This window comes from Pelobates fuscus, chromosome 6, assembly GCF_036172605.1.
Source record: "Pelobates fuscus isolate aPelFus1 chromosome 6, aPelFus1.pri, whole genome shotgun sequence".
In the NCBI taxonomy this organism is placed as follows: Eukaryota; Metazoa; Chordata; class Amphibia; order Anura; family Pelobatidae; genus Pelobates; species Pelobates fuscus.
Window position 1 is genome coordinate 78,362,003 of NC_086322.1, and position 26,669 is coordinate 78,388,671.

Genomic DNA, 26,669 nt, shown 5'->3' on the forward strand with positions numbered 1-26,669 from the left:
CAAGGCATCCATTTATGAGGAGCCCAACAAAATGGAGTGTCACCATGACTGACAAGACCCTTGTCGAAAAGAATATATTCTCAGGAAGATTATCAGTTAAAAAAAAAAACCTGTAAACATAGTAAAAACTAGCATGTATTAAATTCTACCTGAAAGCTGAACATCTCCCATATGTTAAAACATATGCTATAAATATGGTAAAACTCCCGTAATGTTAAAAGGTTGCAGCTGACATATCTAGATAACACCTTTAAAAATAATGCAAAAAAAAAAAAACTCTTGGAAGTAGATTTTCTACTTGGCAGCAACAAGGTGTAGTCAAACATCTTTATTTTTTTTTCACATGACTAAACTTTCAATCCTTATGTTCAAACTGAAACCCTCTTCATCACACTTTTCTGGAATGCTGTTATAGTATTCATAGAAATCAGTATGATTCTAGCATTCAATATGCCTTGATTTATTAGTTCAAAGTAAAAAAAATAAATAAAGAGAGACAGAGAGAGACTCTAATGAACTGGAAATCTTATCATGACCAGCTTCCTTTCACCCTCAGCTGATATCCCCTCTTCTATTTTGTACCCTTCTTGGGTATACTTGCCTATTAAACGCAAGTTTTTCTAATGACAATAAGCGTGCGTGCTTAACAGCAAGCACATTGACCTTAGTGCATTCTATATTTCCACAGCAAGCATGAGAAAAGCTTGCTTGGGGAGCAGCATAGTGACAAAGAGCAGGAGAACCACCTGGAGGAGTCACACAATCCTCACCTTAAACCTGTAAGTTGCCTACAGACAGATCTAACCCAATAATTGATTGACAGATGTGGAGGGGACAATATTTCATAGCATTTCTGGTAGCACAAATGATACATTAAATGTAATATTCTTTAATTTTAACCCAAGTTGCTCTTGATGGATAGACTTTAAAAGAAAAACAAATATACAAATTGAGATGCACTCCATTACTGTGCAATCAAAATTGAGGACAAATCTCGTCTGTCATGGTGCATTCAACCAGCAATAATGTATTTAACCCCTTAAGGGCACATGACATGTGTGACATGTCATGATTCCCTTTTATTCCAGAAGTTTGGTCCTTAATGGGTTAAAACACTGCTAAAATAATACAATTAATATCAGTGTGGAAAAAGTTGTAGATTTATGCTGTCTCTTGCAGTTTCGATTAATGTAAATAACCACATTGTGATTGCAATATCCCTAGTTCTACAGAGCAGCACTTAGAGAAATACTATGATATAACCAAACTTCCAAAGCATCTTGATGCCAGGGGTCCAATTAATAAACTGGTCAATAAGAAAAATGGCTTTGAGAGTGCGTAATCTGGTGGAATACATGCCTACGCAAAGCTTTTAAATTAAACCTAGTGGACACCCACCAAGCTGGTGATGTGTGAGCCTTTTAAACAGAGTAAGAGCTTTGTTAATAATTGAAAAAGAAGAGTAGTGTGCTTAAGCTTCATGATTCCATTAAAAAAAAATGGAACGCAGCCCTTTTAAATTATTTCAGTATTGAAAGATAGCACGTTGTCTAGAAATATCAAGATGCAGAATTGCTGATGGCAAGGGCGGTAAATAGAATGAACTCCTTCACTACTCAGTTCTTTAGAAATGCAATCAAACATAACATTTAATTAAAGCACAACATGTAGCTAGTTCATGAAATAAAAAAAAAAACATCTTTACATTTCTGTATTGATTGCTGTAAAGTATACCCTAGTACAAATATTGTACACACACACACACACACAATGTTGTTTAAAAATAAATGTGAAAATTGGTATAATTGATTAAATATTACCATGTGTACCTTTTAAAAGAAAAATTAAAGTAGTAGTACGTTTCAGATTTTGTATCATTCAGTAGAGGTGAAATTGTAGCATTAATAAAAATAATCAAAATATAAGTATGCTGCTATTTTAAGGAATGCAGATTCCCAAACCACCAATAAAGCATAAAACCATGTCTGTGTGGGAGTATCAACTCACATACAGTGAAGTTAATTGGCTGGCTGAAACCAAGCATTACAGTATTGTGTGGTGTTGCTAATCCTTCTATTTTGGAAAGTGATACTCCTTTGGAGGTTGTGTTTGCTGTTTTTTTTTTTTTTTCTGCTGGTATAAATTGATTTGCACAATATATATAATTTTTCATTTTTAGGTTGAATATAGCAAAGAATATGCCAGATAACAAATTTATTTAAATATATCTGCGCACCATTTTATACGTTTTGTTTACGATTTTTGTTTTGTCACAACATTTTTATAGTGGTTGCTTACAATATGTAAATATATTTTGCGCACTGGTTTTGCACATTTATCAATGCATTACGCACTATTTTGGGCATTTATTTATACTTTTTGTTTTTCATTGAAATAGGTTTTTGATTTTTTGTGAGATTACAATGTATTTCTATTTCATAAAGAAAATACACAGAATATTTCTTGTAATCAAATTTACCTGAAGAGAGTGTGTTCAATATTGGAAAGAGACTCATATGTTATAACATATTTGTTACCATGCACTATATAAACTTAGTAGAGCTAATAGATATTGTTTGCGGTATTCTTCATAAGTAGAATAAGAAAGTGAATTAGATATAAAGGCAGGAGCAATTCACATTATATTGTACATAACATTTTTAGATGATTACATTTTTGATAGTATATTTTATTTCATAGGAGAAATGCATGACTAATTTCTTCCAGTATACAAAAAGTACTATTATAAAACCAATAAACCCCCCCAAAATTTTTAATAATGCAAGCATTTTTTTTTCCGCTAACTCCCATTGGACACAAAAAGTAAACCATTTTTTCATGCTTCTTTTTTGACAAAATGCTTCACCTGTCCATAATCTTAGAATTGCTATACTTAAAAGCCAATGAACATTTTTTTTTTTTTTTAATTTGACAATTTTTATTTTCTTGTAAACAGCAATAGGGATACAGAAAAGAAGGAGGGAAGGGTACCATGTGAACAATGTCATTTAGTAGCGTACAATGCATCAGACATTAGTCTGTAACTTCCGAGTAATACACAGTGTGATATTATGCTGCAGCCTGGTATAACATATTGTTGCATACAGTCAATAAATCAATGAACAATTCCTAGTCTACCCACCCTCCCCCCGAATTCCAGCAGCTGGTGGGCTAACCGGGAGCGCATCACAAATTGCTAAATCGTGATTACTCTAGTCTCAAGATAGCCATAGGCTGATTTGGTAGCTACCTCTAGTTTCAAGCATCATACTCCTTTACTGTAGATAAGGAAAGCGGGTGTAGACATGGAAGGTGGGGGGGATGGGGGGAACTTGGTGAGGGGGACTAGTCCGCACTGCTTAGTCTGGTCTAATGTAGGTCACATCTGGTTGCATGGGTTGCGTTAAAAAGTTGGTCCATCTAGTGTGTGCTAAGTTCATGTGTTTCTTTTCTCCAAATTGGCGAGCGTAAACCATCTCATAGGCCCAGTTTAGTTTAATTTGGTTCATAAGAGCTTCTCGTGGTGGGGCTAATGTCTGCTTCCACCTCCGAGCAATGCACATGGCTGCTGAGATAAGGACATGGTATGTGGCTGCCCACATATCTTTGGTGAGTGATTCCGGTGGTATGAATAGTATGCACAATTCCAGCGTCAATGAGATCTGTGTATGTATAATATCTGTTATGATAGAGTGTACCTCCTGCCAGTGATGTGGGATTATTTAAAAATCCTTATTGTATGTATTCAATTATTGCACTAACTCCATTTTAACTTTATACTGTGACAATCCTCCATTTTGTCCTCCTAACCTGACTTCTTCAATCCTCCATTTTGTCCTCATAACCTAACTTGTTCATTTTAAAACCACCTTACATGACAGAATTTCCCAGCACATCTAATACAATAGACAAAGACTGTATTTTCTATAAAGACATGATTAACACAGGAATTGCTGACTTTTCCTTAGATTTGCAACATAGTATAATTTGAAGGCCATGAGAACACAGTAGTAATGAAATGTTCTATTCATAAGAGACCTTGCACCTGGCCACGAGGCCTGAGATCACCGACCGTGTAAAATGACGCTCAAGACCCCTTGTCCCCCACCCGTGTCCAGAACAATCCCACCTCTTGGTGGGTGGGCACGGGACTAACCACTTAGTTTTTGAGCCAATTAATAATATTGATAGGAGGACACTAATCCCGACACTTAACAATTAATCCAATTAATGATGTTTATTTGCTGATATTCTAATAATCAATGATGACGTAAAATGTCTCTTAAAAGGACCTGCGCGTCCGCTTTTTAATCACTTGCCAATAAATTTTCTCGAAGTTATTTTAACCTGAACCTTGTGTGTCAGACTTAATTACTTCAGCGTATATACGCAATTTAATTTTATTGATTTGGACAGGAACAGATAGACATTTAAACATTTTGGTTTACTGCTAAAAAGTACCATAACAACTTGGCGCCCAACGTGGGGCACCGGGCTATGTCCGGCCGGTGAGCCGTCCTAAGGAAGACAAGGGTGGACGGAGGAATCCAGGGGGAAGGAAAGGAGATTGATCACCTCCAGGTACACGGTAGAGACTTCTGCAGAGCCACCGGTATGTTCCGGCCCCTTTGATTGACCCGTCCACGTGTCTGTGACTGCTTCCCGGGAGGACATCAAAGACAGGTAATATCTTGCCCGGTGCCTCGTTACTCACTTGTTTACCTGCATTTTAGTCTATCTGTTGCCTGGGTGTGTTTGAATTGTTTGCCTGTTTCCCCATTTTGAGATAAAGGGGGGGTGGACCTGCAGGGGATTTGCCTGGGGTTCTGTCTTGCTTGTTTGCCCCTTTTTGGGATAAAGGGGGGTGGACCTGAGGGGACTTGCCTGGGTCTTCAGTATATCTGTCTGTTTGTATTTTGCCCCTTTTGGGATAAAGGGGGGTGGACCTGAGGGGATTTGCCTGGGTCTTCTGTTGCCTGTTTTACTCCTTTTAGGAACCACGGTGCTGTGGTTGTAGGGAAAAAGGGGGGTTGACCTGTGGATGTGTTCCTGGGGGTCATCTTTTCCTGTTTAACTCTTTTAGGAGCCTTGTGGCTGGGGCTGTAGGGAAAAAGAGGTGTGTTGGATCTGTGGAGATTGTGTAGACTCATAGTTTCCTGGGGGTCCTTCTTGTGCCACTTTGATAGCCTAGCTAGCTTCTCTGTGCACGTTACTCTGCTTGCAGAGTGGTGGTACCCTCCAGCTTTGAGCGCTGAGCTGGAGCCATTCCAATTTTTTATTTGTGGTGGATGAATTCGGGCAGGCATTGCTGTTTTCATCGCCACGGAGTAGTGAGACTTATAAAGTGGGTTTTTTATAGGGGCACTACAAGGGTGAGGGTAGCGCAGACACCATCAGTGGGCTGCTGTGGTGAGGGAGGCTGGCGGAACTCGGACCGGTGTCAGTTGTTTTCCGCGGCTGCAGGTAGTGGAGACACTACGGGGTTGAGGGAGGTGACTTTGGAGTAAGCACACGAGTAAAGGAAAGGAATTACTGTTGATTTTATCTGAACTGTGATGCATGCACTGTATTTCAACTGTATTGTTGTCTTGTTTGTTTAATGAGGAGTCTCATGAACTCCTGTGTCTGTCTCTAAGGATTTTTCCTTGCCTTTCATCTTTTCTACACTTCCTATATAATTATACTATCCACTCCCATTCCTCTTAAAAGAGAAGTGATTGGTCACACACTTCTCACCTCGCTCCAATCCGTGTCTACCACCCCGGGTAGGCGGATTCAGTGACTAGTCTACGTTTTGGGAAGACGCACCTGAGAAAGTCCCACGATTCTCGGGTGGCAGTCGAGCATTGTAGACGTTCCTGTTCAATTTTCCTTCTCTCTCTCTCTATATCTAGGACGCTGGTATAGGGGTAAAGGGACTATGGGACAGGATTTAGATAAGCCCAGCAAGGGCTGGTTAGCATGTGATTTAGTAGAGAACAGAGAGGGTGAAGAAATGGTTAAAGGTGTTGAGAAGATTGCAAAAGTATGTAAAATTGCTGTGCCTTCATGTGGAAGATTGCAACCAGAAAGCTGGCGTAAGTTATTGGCAGAAATGAAAGGCAAGCTTACAGACAATGGTTTATTAAAGACTGCTGAAGCATGGTACAGAGTAGCGAAGGCTATTCAGTTAGAAGGTTGGGTTGAGGAAGAGATAAATCACAAAGGTGTAAAATTGTTTGTGTATCATAAGAATTGTGTTGCTGGGGTTTACCCTCAGCCGGCGCCCCAAAATGGCGCCCAGGGGATGTCTATCCCCAAGGTTCAGTCAGCAATAGGTGATAGCCAGCTGACTATGTTCCCCACTCCCGACCCTCCCGAATCCCATCCCATCACCTCCCCTGTCTGCCCGGTCCTGAATTCTGACGGATCTTTCTTTACCCCTTCCCCTTCTCTAACAGTCCCATCATCCTCAGTCATCCCCACGCTCCCTTCCATGCCTAATCCTAACATCTCATCTGCCATTTCCTCCCTGCAATCCCTCTCCATGGCTAATCCCCTCCCGTCAGCACCCGCCCAACTAACTACCCCTCCTCTTTCTGCATCCATCCCTACAAATCCCGTCCTGTCTCCTCCCATAACCAGCTCCGCCCCAGTCCAATATCCTACCTCCTTAAATGTACCCACCCACCCTACTCTCCTGCCCTCCCCTGCCTGGCCCTACCCCTTCCCATATCCCATGGCCCTTCCCTACCCTGGTTACCCTCCCTTTCCCCAAGCCACTCCCCAGGTTCCGGTCATGCCCAGTCCGGCTCAGTCTGCCCCGGAAGTGCCCATATCAAATATGGCCGCCACTTCTTCCCTTAATCCTAATGCAACTCCTTTCCCCGCCTCCAATATGGCGGCCCCCAGTTCAGCCCTGATGCCGGTAATCCCCGGTGACTCGCTGGCCACCCCTGCATCGGGGGCTCATTCCCAACCCCCGATCCTTTCACCTCACGCGGGCCCTGCACCGCGTAAAAGAGCCAATATCATAGAGTTCGATGATGAGGAGGAGGACAGGGTGTCCCATGTCTCATCGGAGGTTGCTGCGGGAGCCTCAGCTCATCGTTCTATCGATGACCCCTTTGGCCACAAGGGTCGGGGAGAACGGGCCCCTCCTAAATATGTTGCTTTCAACCCCACTCAAGCTAGTGCTTTAATGAAATCACTCCCTGACCCAGAAAAGCAGCCTATGCCCTTCTACCGAGGGATAGTTCAAATTCAAAAGACTTATTCCGCCGCATGGCGTGATCTACTGAGCATTTGTGCTATTAAAGCAGGGGATGCATATTGGCCAAGCATGGCCCGACACCTCAGTACAGATCTGCTCAGCAGTGACGTTGATTACCCCTCTGGAGTAACTTTTTGCACCCAATTAAGAGAATGGGCTAAGGACAAACTTGCAGATCAGGCTGCTGGCCTTACTGATGTTATTCAAGATAAAGGAGAATCAGTGGAAAGGTTTCATGCAAGACTGTATCAAATGTTTACAGATTTGGGGTTTGATCTTACTGACAAGATTCATTCACAAATGCTGTCTGGTGCGTTTGTCCAAGGTGTTAAAGACTCTATACGCAAGGGAATTATTGCTGCCCGCCCAGAATATAAGGTTGTTCCCCTGGATACCCTGCTCTTAGTTGCCAGAGGGTTAGAATCTGCTCAGACCCCAAGAAGACCCACCTCAGCTCCTCTCATGGTCTCCCGCTCTACCCCTGTTCCCAAGGGCGTCCGACCGGAGGATGGCCATTGCTTTAATTGTAAGGCTAAGGGGCATTTTAAAAGTGATTGCCCAGAACCCAAGAGAGAGCCAAGAAAGCCATCCAGGCCTGCCCCGGCCCCCAAGGCCGAGAAAGAGGTTCCGATAATTGAGGAACCCGATGATTAGGAAATTGGCAAGCCTGTGTCTGTAACCCCTGTAATGGCAGTGTCTACAGGGGATAAGGGGGGGCCACTTGCCACAGTGACTTTGCCCATTGAAGGCCACCCTACCACATTTCTAGTTGACACAGGTGCAGCCCGTAGTGTTCTGCGAGAACAAGACCTGCCAGACCCATCCTTTTTGTCAAATATTGATGTCTCTTGTGTTGGAGTAGATGGCCAGCCAAGACATAGCCCTTTAACAACTCCATTACGAGTTGGCTCTAGCCTGCTTGCTCGCTTTGTGGTATCCTCCACATGCCCAATTAACCTGTTAGGTGCTGATGTTCTCTCACGCCTGCAAGCATCCATCACCTTCACCCCGGATGGGCAGGTAGAAATGTCCACACCTCTATCTGAATCAGACACCTCAGCCTTGTGCTCCTTGCCTCTAATGCTGCATTTAGAAAAGCCCCGTGAGAAAGCAGCAGAATTAAGGTCCAATTTCCCAGAGGCATTAAAAACACAGGTGCCCGCCAAGTTATGGTCCTCAGGCCCAGAGGACATAGGTCACCTAAATGTTCCCCCTGTGGTGGTAAAGCTTATTCCAGGAGCTAAATTACCAAGAAAACCACAATACCCATTAAAACCAGCACAGGCTGCTGCCATTTCTACCCACATCAAGGCACTCTTGGAGAAGGGTGCCCTGGTGAAATGTAAATCTGAATGCAACACCCCATTATTCCCTGTGAAAAAGAAAACTCCAAAAGGTGAGCCAGAGAAGTACAGGATGGTTCAGGATCTCTGTGCTGTCAATGAAGCTACCGTCCTGGACACCCCTCTTGTACCAAATCCCCATACTCTGCTCTCTGGAGTCCCACCATCTGCAAAATTTTTCACAGTCGTTGACCTAGCAAATGCTTTTTTCAGTGTCCCACTGGACCCATCCTGCCAATACCTGTTTGCTTTCACCCATGAGATGCAACAGTATACCTGGACTGTCATGCCCCAAGGGGCACAAAATTCACCAAGTCAATTTGCAAAGGCCATGGCCACCATCCTTGACCCATGGCAAGCTGAGCACCCAGAAGTTGTTCTGCTCCAGTATGTGGATGATTTGCTGCTCTGTGGAGATGATATACCCACTACTGAAAAGTGCTCAATTAGTCTGCTTTGTTATTTGGCAGAACAAGGATGCAAAGCTTCGCTCATCAAGCTACAGTTCTGCCAACCCTCAGTAATTTTCCTTGGACATTGCCTATCTCAAGGTACCAGACATCTTACTCGGGACCGGGTAAGAGCTGTACTGGATATTCCAACTCCAAGGACTTCAAAATCTCTCCATGCCTTCCTAGGTCTCATTTCCTACTGCAGAGCATGGATCCCAGAAGCTTCTCTGCTTATGCAACCTCTTTATGATGCTCTTAAGTCTGACCCATTCTGTCTGACCAATGAAGCTCTGGACAATTTCAATGCTCTAAAACGTGCCATTGCTTCTGCTCCTGCCTTGGGCCTACCTGACTACTCCAAACCTTTCAAATTATTTGTCTCTGAAAGACAAGGCCACGCAACAGGAGTTCTCACCCAAACTAATGACTTAAGAGGCCGCCAGAGGCCTATTGGATATTTCTCATGTCAACTGGACATTGTGGCCAGAGGGACTCCTTCCTGTCTCAGGGCTGTTTTTGCTGCAAGAGAGCTCATAGAAAGAACCTCAGACCTGGTCCTTGGCCACCCTCTGGTTGTTTTGGCCCCTCATGACATTTCTGCCATCATCAACCAAGTCCAGCTCAAGCACGTGTCTCCAGCCAGACACCTACGCCTCCAGTGCCATCTTCTTCTACCTGACAACATTTCCATCCAAAGATGTCAAGTTCTTAATCCATCCACTCTTCTTCCACTCCCTGAGGGGGGTATCTATTATGGATTTATCACAGATGAAACCTACATTTACCTGCTTTGTGGATGTATCAAGAAAGTCATGCATCCACATTTGACATTTTATGAAGATGAGAAGCCTCTCTGTGAAGGCCCAGATTACGCCTTCTGTACCATGTGGTACAAACCAGACATTACTCCCGAACCTTGCTATGAAGATGAGCTTTACCACTGGACTGATGTGAAGCTCACTGCTCAAGATTTCTATTGTGACTCTGAAGGCAATAGCATGGTCTTGGTCCAACTACCTCAACAACTTAACTACCTCTACCGCCATTGGGATACTGCTATCCCACATATTCCTGTTACCAAATTGAAGACAAGGTCATGGAATGATCTTGGGCCCATGGCAAAGCTATGGGCCACTATGGATGAAGAAAAGCTACAGGAAAATGGTATTGTCAAATACCCAACAACTGACCTTCTGGAAGCGTGGCCACGCCACTTCCTAGAAAAAGAATTTCAAGATCTGGTCATAGTGAATGATTATGACCCCGAAACACCTCATGACTGTTTTGAACAGATGAAAATGGAGACAGTGCACCTACCAACTGTGCATGAGAATCCATTACAAGATCCAGATTTTACCCTGTTTGTGGACGGCTCAAGATATGCTGATGAAGAAGGAAGATATCATACAGGATATGCCGTAACCACAACAGACGAAGTTATCAAATCATCATCCTTACCGCCAGCAATGTCTGCGCAAGAAGCTGAATTACAGGCTCTGACTTCAGCATGCAAAATTTCCGAAGGAAAACGTGCCAACATCTATACAGATTCAAGATATGCTCTGGGTGTGGCACATGACTTCGGCCTAATTTGGAAGACAAGAGGATTTCTTACCACCGCCGGTACACCAGTCAAGCATAGTACTGCAATCAAGGAGCTAATGGATGCCCTCCTACTCCCTGAAGAAGTGGCCGTTTTGAAGGTAAAGGCCCATGGGAAATTGGATACAGATGAAGCAAAGGGCAACCATTTGGCTGATCAGGCTGCTAAGCTAGCAGCCAGGGATCTGCAGGAAGTGGATGAAGAAGTGTCCGGACAAGAAGAAGAAGAAGTCCCTATTTTTGCTCTGCAAACTCTTCCTACTGATTTGCGAATTTTGCGCGAACAGCAAGCTGCAGTCACTCCTGAAGAAATCCAAAAATGGAAAAAGAAAGGAGCCGTCCAAAAGGACGGAGTATATTACAACAACTTCAAATTTTGTCTTCCAAAAAATTTATATCCAGCAGTTGTCCAATGGGCACACGGGCCTGCACACCTGTCAAAGGAATTGATGGCCGCCCTCATACAGAAGTATTATGAAGCACCCGGAATCACAACATTGATCAGCAGCTTCTGTAAGGCCTGTGTCATTTGTGCAAAATGCAATCCAGGAAGACCAATCAAGGTGCCTGCAAAACACCTGGCAAAGCCCATGTACCCCTTCCAGCGAATTCAAATTGACCACATCCAAATGCCCAAGAGTGGGCCCCATGAATATGCACTAGTCATAGTGGACATGTTCTCAGGATGGCCAGAGGCCTACCCAGTGGCCAATATCACTGCAAAAACAACCGCAAGACGCCTACTTACAGAGATAGTATGTAGGTTCGGACTCCCAGAAGTCATTGAAAGTGATCAAGGCCCAGCCTTTACAGCAACAGTGACTAAAGAAATTTGGACTGCTCTAGGGGTGACCCTAGCCTTCCACACCCCTTACCACCCACAAAGTAGTGGTAAAGTAGAGCGCATGAATGGTACTCTAAAAGCCAGAATGTTAAAAATGTCACAAGAAACGAAAATGCCCTGGCCAGAAAGCCTGTCAATAGCTTTATTTAGTGTTAGGCACACACCTAGAGGGAAGCATTCACTGTCCCCATATGAGATTCTATTTGGGACAGCACCCAGACTAGGTTGTTATTATCCGCAGCAGTTACAGCTCCAATCAGATGTTTTAGTAGATTATGTAACTGAACTTGCAAGTGCCTTAAACAAAATACATGCCCAAGTTTTTTCTTCAATTCCAGATCCCGAATTGGATACAGGTACCCATAACCTGCTTCCCGGAGATTGGGTTCTGGTCAAGAAGTTTGTGCGGAAAAATACCCTGGAACCAAGATTTGACGGTCCATTCCAAGTTCTCCTGATTACCGCAACCTCCGTCAAACTGGCCGGTAGGCCAAATTGGATCCACGCTTCCCACTGCAAGAAATCTCCAGCCCCCGAGGAAGCAGATACCGCACAAGCATGTACCTCTGGTACACCTTCTCCTTAATTAGCCTCATAAAGGCCCAACAAGTAGCCATCACCAAAGATATTAGTGGGTATACCTTCTGGTACAATTCATCATGCACCCATGTGGCTACTTACACCTTTGACTATTGTGATATTGTAGAATGCCCGTTCCCCACATCACAAATCCAGAGTATTTACAGAGATATCCCTCATTCAAAAGACCCATATGTTTGTGTAGTTGACAAGCAATGGGGGCACAATTGTAACCATTGGGGGGCGGCGGGGTGGAATGCCGGGCCTGCCTGGGGTTACAAACCAAAAAGTGCCTTATCTAAAGTAGATGATCAAGGTAGATCCCTTCTCCAGAGAATGACTTTGAGAAAGCCTGGGGGAGGTACGCCAATGAAATTAATCCTTAACATTGAGCATCCAAGCCCAACGGATGCAGACCAGTATGTGATGGGAATGTATTGGAAAAAGGGTTCCTACCGTAAATTAGGGCATTTCTTCCTAAAAGATATGTGCAACTCTTCTGAGTGGCAAGGGGCCACCCATATGGTCCCTAACCCATTAAAACCTCATATCCAGACCTTTCAAGACATGATGGCCATTGCTAACCCCACCTTTGAAGATACCATGGCCGCTGAAACAGGTTTTAATGATGTAAATTTATGGTTAGAATGGATGAAATATAATGCTAATAAGCATAATAAGACTGCATGCTATGTGTGTGGTGGTGCCCGGCCTCACCTGGGTACTGTACCTCTAATCCTGCCAGTAGATATAGAGGAATGTGTTTTAAGCCTTTTTGCCTATCACTATGATTTTAACAGGTCCATATGTATTGCATGGACAAAGGAGTATCCTCTCCTAACCAAGGATGTCAAACCCCCAGATGGTATTACCGTGTATAAAGGTAATTACACTTGTTATGCTAATTATGATGGAATTGGTAAATTCTTGGGTAACTTCTCTAAGGGGTATTGTGCTACCTACAGGAGTGTCTCTATGAACTTGTTGCAGTTTCACACCAGGTCATTAGGGGACATCTACTGGTTGTGTGGGGATTTACAGCTAAGATCCAGAATGGACAAGGAGTGGTGGGGGGAGTGTACTTTGGCTAAAGCCATTATGCCTATACATATCATCTCTGATACACACCTCGTCACCCATGAGTCCAGACACACTAAGGTTAAGCGTGAAGCCCCAGTAAAGGGAAGTTTTGATCCTCATGTTTATATTGATGCCATTGGGGTGCCCAATGAATTTAAAGCAAGAGATGAAGTTGCTGCAGGATTTGAATCACTTTTTGCCATAGTTACCACAAACAAGAATTTAAATTGGATAAATTACATTTATTATAATCAACAGCGTTTTGTTAATTATACCAGAGACGCCCTCCAGGGATTGGCCGAACAATTGCAGGCCACATCCCAAATGGCTTTTCAGAATAGAATGGCCCTAGATATGATCTTAGCCGAAAAAGGAGGGGTTTGTAAAATTTTGCCCGACACCTTGACATGTTGTACCTATATCCCAGAAAACACAGGCCCTAATGGTAAAGTTACATTAGCCATAGAGAAATTAAATGACCTGTCTATAGAGTTGAAAAGGAATTCTGGGATACAAGATCCCTGGGAAAGATGGTTTGGTTGGATGACAGGATGGCAAAAGGCTTTAATGCATATTGGTATGGCTATACTAATTTTTCTTTTTATCTTTGCTCTTCTCTTTTGTTGTATCCTCCCATGTCTGAGAAAATCCCTCATGAAGACTGTTGACCAAGCGGCACCCACTTTCACCCATCTCGAAGTTGATGACCAAGATTTCCAAGACATCAACTCACCCTGTCTGCCGCTGCAAACAATCCCTTTTGTTGATAAAGTGCAGGAATTCTAGGAAGGGACTAGCTTAGGGACAGCATCTGTCAGTGAATGGTAAAGGCCCCGTGTGGAGAAGTGGTGGGTTAGCCGCCATGGGACACCCATGGGTGTGAAGTGTTCGAGAGCCATACTGACGGATGAGTCAGCCTATCAGGGTCAGATCTAGGGACAGTCTTGCACTTTGCATTAACACCTAGCTAGCGGCCACGGGGTTTCTGTGCCTTTGGGTTAACACGTCTTCCTGGTACTAACTTAATAAAGTTTTATCTCTTAGAATCTAACATTTCATAGGGGGGACTGATGTGGGATTATTTAAAAATCCTTATTGTATGTATTCAATTATTGCACTAACTCCATTTTAACTTTATACTGTGACAATCCTCCATTTTGTCCTCCTAACCTGACTTCTTCAATCCTCCATTTTGTCCTCATAACCTAACTTGTTCATTTTAAAACCACCTTACATGACAGAATTTCCCAGCACATCTAATACAATAGACAAAGACTGTATTTTCTATAAAGACATGATTAACACAGGAATTGCTGACTTTTCCTTAGATTTGCAACATAGTATAATTTGAAGGCCATGAGAACACAGTAGTAATGAAATGTTCTATTCATAAGAGACCTTGCACCTGGCCACGAGGCCTGAGATCACCGACCGTGTAAAATGACGCTCAAGACCCCTTGTCCCCCACCCGTGTCCAGAACAATCCCACCTCTTGGTGGGTGGGCACGGGACTAACCACTTAGTTTTTGAGCCAATTAATAATATTGATAGGAGGACACTAATCCCGACACTTAACAATTAATCCAATTAATGATGTTTATTTGCTGATATTCTAATAATCAATGATGACGTAAAATGTCTCTTAAAAGGACCTGCGCGTCCGCTTTTTAATCACTTGCCAATAAATTTTCTCGAAGTTATTTTAACCTGAACCTTGTGTGTCAGACTTAATTACTTCAGCGTATATACGCAATTTAATTTTATTGATTTGGACAGGAACAGATAGACATTTAAACATTTTGGTTTACTGCTAAAAAGTACCATAACACCAGAAGGGTGTGATAAGTGGACATGACCACCAGACGTGTACCATGGTGCCCTTGTGTTGGCCGCATCTCCAGCATAAGTCGGAGGACTGTGGCCATATCTGGTGTATTCTAGCTCGTACTAGGTACCATCGGTATATCAGTTTACATTGCATCTCTATATGGGATGCACATGAGGAGACCCCTTTGTGCGAGGAGTATGCTTTAGCCCAGTCTTCTTGTGATATGGATTTGCCTAATTCTTTATGCCAAGCTTGAATGTGCGAATTATTACCCTGGTCTCGTGACTGGGTCAGTGCTTTATAGCTGATGGAGATTAATTTTTTCGGTGTTTTTTTGTTGACGCACACCAGTTCGAATTCGGTCATTGACCTGGTGCTTGTTTCGGCCGGTGAACTGGGCTTATTTGTAGTTAGATAGGATTTAATTTGCAAGTAGGAAAAAACTAGCCGGTGTGGTAGGTTAAATTCTTGTTGGAGGTCTGGGAATGACTTTAAACCCTTGTCGTTATATAATTGCCCTATCTCGAGGATTCCCTCTTGTAGCCAAGGTTGTGTGTTTAGAGTTGGTATAACATGGTTTAGTGTGGATAGTGGGGCTGCCAGTGGCATTGGTAGATAACGTACCATCATACCCTTGGCGGAATCCCAGGTATGTAAGATATGTTGGGACGTGGGTAGGAGGTGGCTTGTGTCCATCCTATGTGATTTGGGTGTCCATAGAATAGAGTGGAGCGTCAATGGGTGCGCCCAGCTATTTTCTATTTCTAACCATTGGGGTGCTGTGGGGTGTTGTCGGAGTTGTGGTACTACCATCAGTGCTGCCGCTTTGTGGTATGCTTTTAGGTCTGGGAGACCTAAGCCTCCCTGAGTGATTGGTCTCTGTAGTAGTATTGTCGCTACTCTCGGTTTTTTGTTTTGCCATGAGAAGTTCGTTAGTAATTTGGTTAGTGTTTTGGTATATTCAGTCGGTAGTGGTATCTGTAGTGTGCGGTATAGATATTGGAGTTTGGGTAGTAGCGACATTTTTATGGCCGCTATGCGCCCCACCCAGGACAGATATTTCCCCTCCCATGAAGTTAGCAGGGTCTTGAAGGTTTCAATTAATGGTTGGTAGTTCATTTTATATAAGGACATGGGATTTTTTGTCATTTTGACTCCCAGGAATGTGAGGTAATCGTCTCTCCAATCCAAGGGAAACAAGCTTTTAAGAGTTGTCCTCTGTGGCTCAGGAAGGTTGATGCTTAGTGCCTGTGTTTTGGTGACGTTTAGTTTATAATATGAAACTCGCCCATACTCCGTAATGTGATGCATGAGATTGGGCAGAGATATGTGAGGTTGTGTGAGAGTAAGAAATATGTCGTCTGCAAAGAGACTTAATTTATATTCTTTCTGCTGTAATGTTACCCCGTGTATTGACGATTCCGCCCTGATCTTGGCAGCCAGTGGTTCTAGCGCCAAAACATAGAGCAATGGAGATAGTGGGCACCCCTGGCGGGAGCCATTGGAGATGGCGAATTTGTCAGAGCAGAATCCTGCGTTAAGGACTTTAGCCGTGGGGCAGCTGTACAGAGCTGCTACTGTGTCTGTAAAGTGGGGAGGAAAACCAAATTTCTCCAGAACAGCTTTGAGAAAGCGCCAATTTAACCTATCAAAGGCTTTCTCTGCATCTAGGGAGACTAGGAGGCTGCCCACCCCTTTCCTCCTTATGCTATGTATTAGGTCTAAAACTTTTCGGGTGTTGTCAGTACCCTGTCTCCCCCCTACAAATCCCACCTGGTCGTCGTGAATTATAGTTGGGAGTATCGAACTCAGACGTCAGGCATAAACTTTAGCGTACAGTTTTGCATCTGTATTGAGGAGGGAGATTGGTCTGAAATTCGGGCAGTGGGTTGGAGGTTTCCCCGGTTTTGGTAGTGTTATGATGTGAGCTAGTAATAGGTCTTCCGGTAGTGATTTGGTTTGGGTAGCTACATTGAAGAGGTTGGCCAAGTGTGGTGCTAGGGCGCTTGCGAATGTCTTATAATACATATTTGTGAAGCCGTCCGGGCCAGGTGCCTTGTGTTTGGGTAAAGATTTAATGGCTTCCACCACTTCATCGGGGGCGACTGGTTGTTGCAGTACTGCGGCCTGATCTTGAGTGAGTGTGGGTAAGGAGATGTCGTGTAAGAAGGACTGTATGTCTTGATCAGTAGGGTTGTGTGACTGTTCAGACTGTGCTAAATTGTAGAGTTTGTTATAGTATGTTGCGAAGGTGTTGCTGATGTCTATAGGGGAAATTACTTTTACGTTGTCATGGGTATAGAGGTGAGATATTTTAGCATTGGTTTCAGCTCGTTTAAAGCGAGCCGCAAGTGATTTGCTTGCTTTGTTTCCCTGCGCGTAGTATATAGCTTTGAGTTTGCGTAAATTAAAACCTACGCGTTGTAATGTATGTAACTTGATTTTTTCTGCTACTTCTGTTATAGTTTTTTGTGTAGCATCTGTTGGTTGCAGTTTATTTTTGTTCGTAAGGTCGATTAGTTGTTCGTTCCATGCTATCCATTGCGCTTTGGTAGTTAGTTTTAAGTGCGTAGCACGCCTCAGTAAGAGACCTCTAATCACCGCTTTATGAGCTTGCCATAATGTACACGTGGATGTGTCTCCTGTGTCATTGAGTGTGAAAAAATCATTTATGGCTTCCTCTATTTGGCCGGTGAAGTTTATATCTGTCAGTAGAGATTCATTGAGTCTCCACGGGCTCTTATGTTTGTAGTCGTAATTGTCTTTAAGGGTTAGTGTAAGTGGGGCATGATCCGACCATGTGATTTGGCCAATAGAGCAGTCCAGGACCTGGTCTAAATGTAAGCTTTCCATGTGAAATCTATCTATCCTGGTGTATGTATTGTGTGTGGCTGAGTGATACGTATAGTCCTTTTCTTGAGGATGGAGGACTCTCCATACATCATACAGTTTGTTGTTGTCTAATAACTTAAGATACGATGCACACGTTTTGTGTTGTCTGGTCTGAGGTGCTCTTGCAGCCTGTGAGGTCGTGTCTCTAGTGGGGTCTATAATATGGTTAAAGTCTCCGCAGAGGATCAGTATTCCTTCTTGTATTGGTTGCAATTTAGATAGTATTCTGCCTAGAAAGTCCTTTTGGTTTGTTTTAGGGGCATATATATTTGCCAGGGTGTATTTAGTGTTGTTAATCGTGCAAACTATTATCACGTATCTACCCTCTTTATCTATTAGTGAGCAGTGATGTTGGAACGATACTGTGTTACTAATAAAAATTGAAGTTCCTTTGGCCTTTTTCCCTGACGTGGCGTGGTACTGGTCCCTTTTGAGGTCCCTAAAAAGGCAATGCCGCTTGTATGGGGTATTCAGCCCTCGTACATTATAACTTTGTATTTTCATACTTTGGGACAGTATCTTGGGTTGCTAGGTTCGTTTTGCGTGATCTGCTTATAAGGTGGGTTGCTCTAATGGTCATTGTTGCGGTAACTCTGACTGCACACTGCGGGGCATCGGCTTTAGCAAGAGTGTTTTGCTTATCGATACTATGGATTATCCACATTTGGTGTGCGGTGAATCTCTGAGTCGGTATTGTATTCAGGTGGGTATTTCGGGTGCATATATTGGGCGGATCTATCCCTCGAAAGAACAGTGGGTGGGGGGTTCGGTAAGGGATTGGGGTGGATTAATACTGTGAGCGTATGAGCAATAAGGGTGGAAAAACTATAGCCCATTCATGGGCCTTGGTTCCGGATATCGGTACCATTGAGAACGTGGGTATTCTAATGGGGTAACAGTGGTGAAGTTGGCCAACATCAATAGCAATATTGTGACCATTTGTGGTCCTGGCTTGATTCACCCTTAACCTGTCGGCCCTGCGGTGGGGTAGTAATTAGCAGTTGCTCTGGCCTACTGTGGTCCCTGCAGTTACAACTGACTTATCGCTTGGTAGTATAACATCGGGAGCTCTCAACCCGCAGCTTGGGGTACTGTACAAACAATGATATCACAGAGAGATTGCAGGGCAAGCACAGAGAATATGGCTATATACATCTTTCTTTTTTTTCCTTTTTTTTTTCATACATATAGGTAAAATAGATAAGTTTGTATATTCCCCATCTCCCATCTAGTCTCAGCGTGGCCCTTAGGAAGCCCAGGTGTCAGTACTCTTGTGCCTTAAGTTGGGAAGCGGTTTGGTTCTCTTGGGGGGGGGGAGCCTCTATCGAGGTCCCTCAGTGTGGCCTAGGCTAGGATAAAGCAATGTGCAAAACACGATGTGGGGCGATAGTCTGATTATCTAAGGCACATAGGGCCCGCTTGGTGGCTTTGTGGCTGTCGTATTGTGCAACTAATATTGGTTGATCCTGTCCCCGTCTCCAACCTGATATACCTCCCCGGGGATCTTACAGTGGGGCAGGGTTGTTGCATGTGGGCCTATCTGAGGCGCTTAGACCCTGAGTTAGTGGAAAAATCCCCATGGGTCATTACAGTTCCCAACACACAATACAGTACATTATACTTGCATCTTTTCCCCGGTGATGCCTCCCCACAGACATCCCCGGACCCAGCTGCTCCACGTGGGCGTCGGTGCGACCATCTTCGGGTGAATTCTGCATTCTCCTGTTCCGCACACCCACATGGAGTGAGGCAGAATGTCCCCCATCCGGCCCTCATTATGTTCACTTCCCAGGGGTAGTTATAAGATGGCCTGTGCCTCAAATTGTCCCAGTGGTCGGCTGTTTGGGGCCGTGCTTGTTGCGAATGTGGGTGCTATGAGCTAGACAAAGATGAGATTGTTCTGTGTGTTTGGGTATACTGCTGGGGTTGCAAGGGCAGTAAGGGTTTATCCGTAGCATATTCACCTTCCTGGAGACCAGTAGGCCGTGCTCACATCATTGAAACAGTCCCGGTCTTATATTTCCATGCGTCCACCGGTTTCAGTGGGTGCTGCGGGTATCATATGGCATCTCAAGCCATTTCAGCTGCTTGTTAGAACCCAAAGTACTTTACCCCTCCGATCAGGCCGCAGGGCTCCGGTGTTAGTTGCGGGCTCTTTTCCATTCAGTGGTAATCTTGCTCGGTTGTGGATCGCCGTCACTGCGCGCCTGGGTTTGGGGTTGTATGCCCCACTTCTGTAGGAGTTTGCGCCCATCTGCCAGAGAGGTGATGACATTCAGAACTCCGTTCCTGTGTATTAATAGACGAACTGGGTGACCCCAACGATAAGGTACCTCATGGTGCCTGAGAGCGTCTGTTATTTCTTTATATTCCTTCCTTTTCTTTAGAGTTTGGGCAGATAGGTCGGTATAAAGCTGGATGGAGGAATATTGGGTTGGGAGGTCTTTACGGTGCCTGGATGCCTTCATCAGCGCTTCTTTGGCATGGTAGTAATGGAGGTGGGTCAATACATCTCTGGGTGCTTCTGCTGGGAGGAAGCTTGGCTTTGCGACCCTGTGTGCTCTGTCCATAAGCAAGATATCTGCTGGGAGGTCTGGGGCTAGCACTTTAAAATAAGTTGTGAGGTATGCCATTATTTCAGGCTGTTTTACCGTCTCAAGAATCCCTCTGATCTGTATATTCTGTCTCCTTGACCTATCCTCCAGGTCCATAACTTTATTTTGGCAGGACTCCAGTGCCTGTTCCAGTTGGTGGACATGATCCGCCATATCATTGTGTGCGTCCGCATATTCGCCCATGCGGTTTTCCATATGGGCTGTTCTGTCTCCCAGCTCCTGCACATCCCTTCTCAGGTCTGAGATTGATTTGTTAAGGCTGTGCAGTAATTTGTCTGACATTTCTCCCAGGCATGCTTGTAAAATATCCTGTGTGACTGGCAGGTCTCTGCTCCCAGGGGAGTCTTGCAGTGGCAGTGTATCGTCGCCATCTTGTTTTTGATCTCCTGTGCTCGGAGTTTTGGGCGGCTGATTGCGGACGGAAAAAAAAACACGTTTTTATCGTTTTTTTCGGGGATCCGCTTCCCCTTACCTTGAGCCATGTTTGAGGGTGAGTTAAGTGCTTATTGCTTGTCACAGTCGCTTAGTTATCGCTGTTTAGGCCAGATCTTGAACGGAGCCGGTCTCACATGCGTCCGTTCGCGCCGAGCGTTAAGCCACGCCCCCGCCAATGAACATTTTGATTGTGCACTATGTAACTTTGTTCTGTCAGGTATGAAACTAGGAAATAATTCAGCAAATGTATCAGAAACTTTTAATCTCATGGTTAATACGATATATCACAGAGTGCAGGTAAAGTGTACTTATACCTCTGAATAAAAGTTCTTCCTCTGGTTTACTTCCTCTGTTTTATTATCTGCCCTTGGTCTATTTGACAGTTGGTTGTGGATTGGATCTTGCCGGTTAGTCAATAGAATATAGGATGTTTACACTGTCATATATTATGCAGTTATTTATGTCCTTGTCTATATACACTTTTACAGTTGTAAAAATTAGATATATATTGTCAAAATGTATAGACTTCCAGCTGTTTGCAATGAACAAATCAAACAAAAGCAATTGCAATAGCTTAACACAACAAATGATTCATGTGGTTTCCTCAAATTCAACTGAATACGTAACTTATAATGATTTCTTCAGTCTCAAAATTATTCAACCCCCTAAATAAAATCCCAGCACAAATATGCTAAACAGGTGTTGTCTCAAGCACACTTGATGAAACTAATGAAGGGCTTCATTAGTTGCACCAGCTGTGCTTGAGCTGGAACACTTAAAATACCTTAACTGGTTAGAGGAATGTTGAGTGTCACATTTGACTGCATGTTAGAATATACAACAATCTTGATAGAGCACACTCAAAGGACTCAGTAAGCAAATGCCAATATTGCTGCTCTATTGTGCAGTGTAATAAATATAAAGCATGTTACACTGCACAATAAAGAAACAATTTTGAAATTACCTACAAAGTCCTTTGAGTGTGCCCTATTAAGATTGTTGTATATTTTCAGCTGGAGTACATTTAAACCAGGGCAAGTAAAGACCAGGAGACAATGCTTGGCCTGTGTCCCAGTTGATAGACAGACATTAGGTAAAGTCTGCCTGAGTGCTACCTGCCTCTAGTTTAATAATGCTAGCTCATTCGGGCACCAGAATCAGCTAACCCAGGAGTGGAAGCATGATATTGGCCTCTATAGAGGGGCCATCATTAATTAACAGCACCAGAGGGTGGTCTTACAGTACCCACAGGAGAGAGAAGCAAGAATCAATCTTAGAAGCAGCAGTTCCTGGCCTCTTCCAAACGTAAATATATAATATATTTTTTTTCTCTCTTAATAGCCTTATCTGAGGTCCTTCTGAGGGCTGATCAAGCAAGGGAATTTACTCAAATATATAATTAATATATACAATTCCAAAGAAGCCCGGGGTAACACAGGAAGGGGGATATTGGGCAGAGTACAGAATATTTGATAGATTACTAACCTTAACATCTGAGGAAAGGGATTTAGGGGTAATTATTTCTGATTAATTAAAGATAGGCAGATAATGTAATAGAGCAGCAGGGAATGCTGGCAGAATGCTTGGTTGTATAGGTATTAGCAGTAGAAAGAGGGAAGTGCTCATGCCAATGTACAGAACACTGGTGAGACCTCACTTGGAGTATTGTAACCAGTACTGGAGACCATATCTCAACAAGGATATTTATACTTTAGAGAGAGTTCAGAGAAGGGCTACTAAACCGGTTCATGGATTGCAGGATAAAACTTACAAGGAAAGGTTAAAGGAACTTCACATGTATAGCTTGGAAGAAAGACGAGACACTGGGGATATGATAGAAACATTTAAATACATAAAGGGAATCAACACAGTAAAGGAGGAGACTATATTTAAAAGAAGAAAAACTACCACAACAAGGTGACAGTTTTAAATTAGAGGAGCAAAGGTTTAAAAATAATATCAGGAAGTATTACTTTACTGAGAGGGTAGTGGATGCATGGAATAGCTTTCCAGCTGAAGTGGTTGAAGTTAACAGAGTAAAAGAGTTTAAGCATGCGTGAGATAGACATAAGGCTATCCTAGCTATAAGATAAGGCCAGGGACTAATGAAAGTATTTAGAAAATTGGGCAGACTAGATAGGCCAAATGGTTTCTATGTCACTTTCTATGTTTCTATGATATTTCTGACACAGAAAACATGAGTGTCTTTGGTTGCAACTAATAGTTTTAATTACTACACACTACAGTTGCAACCAAAGACACTCATGTTTTGTCTAGTTCAAACATTGTGAAACTTCAAGCTGCGACTGTGACTGGGACTGTGACTCTGAAGACTGAACTAATTCTTATTTCAATGTGTAATGATTGTTGCTTCTGGTAACCATGTCAGCTACTTCTTCGCTCCATATTGACACTGAAGATTGATCAAATTGCCAGTTGCAATAATAAGGGATCTATCAGTGTATCCTGCTGTTTTAACCCTCTGCACTCTGTGTGCTGAGAGTTAATAGTGAGTCAGGAGTAGCTGATATCATTAAAGTCTATGAGTATTCTGTTGCTTTAAGCATGTGCGCATTGTGTGCGGAGAGAAAATGGAGCAGCTGACATATTTCATATTAGAAGTAATATTTACTAGAAAGCTAAAGTTATTATAACAGGAGCACTACTGAAGATGAGATCTGGAATGGGGCTAGTACAATGCGTGAGAAAAATAACACAAAAAATTACTACCCAAAAGTTTGACAAAGGCTGGTGGTAGAATTAGTGTATGGAAAGTGTTCAAATACCACAATTTGAAATACCCTAGGGTGTCAACTTTTCAAAAATATATAGTTTGATGTGAGTCCCAAATAGTGCAATAACCAGCTGAGAAAATTCCAAGTTGGAAAACTGGAATTTGCACCCTCCAAACAAGGTCTTTTAGCCCCAGAGAACCCAACACACCTACACATGGGGGGGGGGTATCACTGTACTTGGGAGATGTTGCTGAACACATATTGGTGTGTTCTTTGGCATACTCCATACATGTATTATTAAATTGCTATGTGTGCAATTATTATTATTATTATTTTTTACATTTGGCATAGATTGGTGGTAAAATGGTTGCATGAAAATAGTCAAAATACCCCAAGTTTATTACCCTATATATACACATGTTTAGGGTTATTCATGGATTCCTGACAGATATCAGTGTTACAATGTAACTTGCATTCATTTTGAAAAAAAAAATGGTTTGGAAATAGCAAAGTGCTACTTGTACTTATAGCCCTATAACTTTCCAAAACAAAAGCTAAGAACATGTTAATATTGGGTATTTCTAAATTCAGGACAACATTTAGAAACTATTTAGCACGGGTGTTTTTTGGTGGTTGTAGATACATAACAGATTTCGGGGCTCAAAGTTCTAAAAAGTGTTTTTTTTTATATTTAAGCAAATTTATTTTTTTATAGTAAATTATATGATATGATGAAAATAATGGTATCTTTAGAAAAACAATATATAATATGTGTGGGTACAGTAAATGAGTAAAAGGAAAATTACAGCTAAACACAAACACAGCAGAAATGTAAAAGAGCCCTGGTCCTTCACAGTAAGAACATTTTAAAATGGTCTGGTCACTAACGGGTTAAAATATTGTAATCATATATATTTTTGTCAAATGCTTATTACCCAGACGGCAAAGTGTTTTGAAAATTGTACACTTCTACCTCACTTGACTAGATGTTCAGTTGTTTCTCATAGAAAGTGTGTTTATTAAGATAATACCCATGACTTTTTAGTATATGCAGTAGATACATGAGCATCTGAGTGATGTGTACTGCTCAAATATATCATTTTCAAAAGCTTTCAGTAAGTAAAACATAAATCAAGTAAAACTACAAATGTGGTAAAACTAATTTATTCTTTACATCTCTTTTCATACCATTTATCTCTAATAGGTACAGTCAGGATAATTAATCTTAACTGAATATAAAACCCTAAAGAAAGTATGACTCAGCCATCTCCTGTATTTAAAGCTATGGACCTAATAGCCAACATTGATATAATTTAAATTATATTTAATAAATAGCTGTACAATATAATATACATATTGTAACTGACAGAGTGCCATAAAGAGAACCACATATTTCATGCCAACATATTGTAATTTCCTTTAGCAGTTAAGAGGTTTACTGGTAAGAGCTATAAACCGAAATCTTGTAATATTCCTGAATAGATTAGTAGGTTTTATTTTCCGCTAGTGTGCTGTGGAATAATTGTGTGCCTGAAGCCACCTTAAAGTTTAACATGACCACATTGATTCCAGGGTTCTAATAGGTTGAATATGTTTTCTTTTAAAAAGTGTCAGTTTTAAAATAGGGATTCCCATCTGGTAATTAAAACTAATACATCAAATTGGCTCATAGTAGGCAAATCTTTCTTCTAAGGATCAAGTAAATCTGACATGCATTTCTGATAAAGGTAAAAAGGAAAATGGAAAGTTTATTTTATCTAAGTGTAATTAATAAAGAAAAGTCAGCGCCTGGCGTTAGTACCACAACATACATAATTCATTAATATGCCAAGGTGAAATAGCTATCTACAGGAGATTAAACTTGTATAATTATAAAATACTTAAACAATTACTCAGTCTCTTGTGTTAATAAATCCTCACTATATTTCTCAAATCGCAAAGTGGCTCACTCCAGGCATAACTGATACACAGCCAAAAATAAAGAGGATACAGTTGTAGATCTGCAAAACAAAAAATGCTTTCCATGATGGCGCGGTGATCATCGTCAGGAGTGATCTACAGCTGTGTCCTCTGTATTTTAGTTGTGTTTGCTGTTAACAGGATACTTCCTGGGATAGCCTTAGAGGAAGCTGTATCTTTTCAGTTAATATAGTGCTTTCATAAGACTATTCAACTATTGGTAGGGGTGTGGCAATCCTTTTTTGTATGTATGTGTGTGTATGTATATATATATATATACAAAAATAGAAAAGCACGGCACTCCTCCTATAATCTTCTATTCAAGTCAAAAACTGCCTAGGTGCAATCCCGCATCCAAATATAAAATAATAAATAAAGGGAGCACTCTAGGTCTTCTATTCAGTGAAAAATAGTATTTACTGTATCAAAACAAACATGTGCAAAAAAAAAATCGACGTTTCATCAAGATCATGATAAAGACCCCAGCAGGGTCGAAACGTCGATTTTTTTGCACATGTATTGTATTTTGTTTTGATACAGTAAATATTATTTTTCACTGAATAGAAGACCTAGAGTGCTCCCTTTATTTATTATTTTTTATATATATAAAAATATATATATATATATATATATATATATACACACACACGTATTTGATACACAGTAGCACCTTAATAGAAACAAAGGAAAAAGCATATAGTGCAATACTGCCAATTTATTCAAAGAGAGAGAAGCACTTCAATTAAAAACCATTCATAGTGTATCAGTAAGATCTGTTTTGAAAGCTTACAAAACAAGTACAATGTCATCAATGTTAGGTGTATCATGTTACCAATTCACATTGGGAAAACGGTGGGGACAAAGTGCAAATCATTGAGAAACCTATAAAAAAGCTTAAGGAAAAAGGCAGGTGACAGATAACAAGAGAAACCACTAATGCCAGAAAATAATAGTCATCATTTGTTTCAGTGATTGTGTTACCCCAATACTCTCAGCTAATTAATGTATTCCTGATTGGATACAGCTGAGACTGATATGGACGTTTTAATTCCA

At 42.1% G+C, this 26,669-nt stretch overlaps 1 protein-coding gene across 1 annotated transcript in view; it reads right to left on the reverse strand.

Moving 5' to 3' along the window:
• The window catches only part of ARAP2 (ArfGAP with RhoGAP domain, ankyrin repeat and PH domain 2), a 348,358-nt gene that overhangs the window by 307,233 nt on the left and 14,456 nt on the right, over nt 1-26,669 (reverse strand). The gene's annotated exons all lie outside the window — the stretch shown is intronic.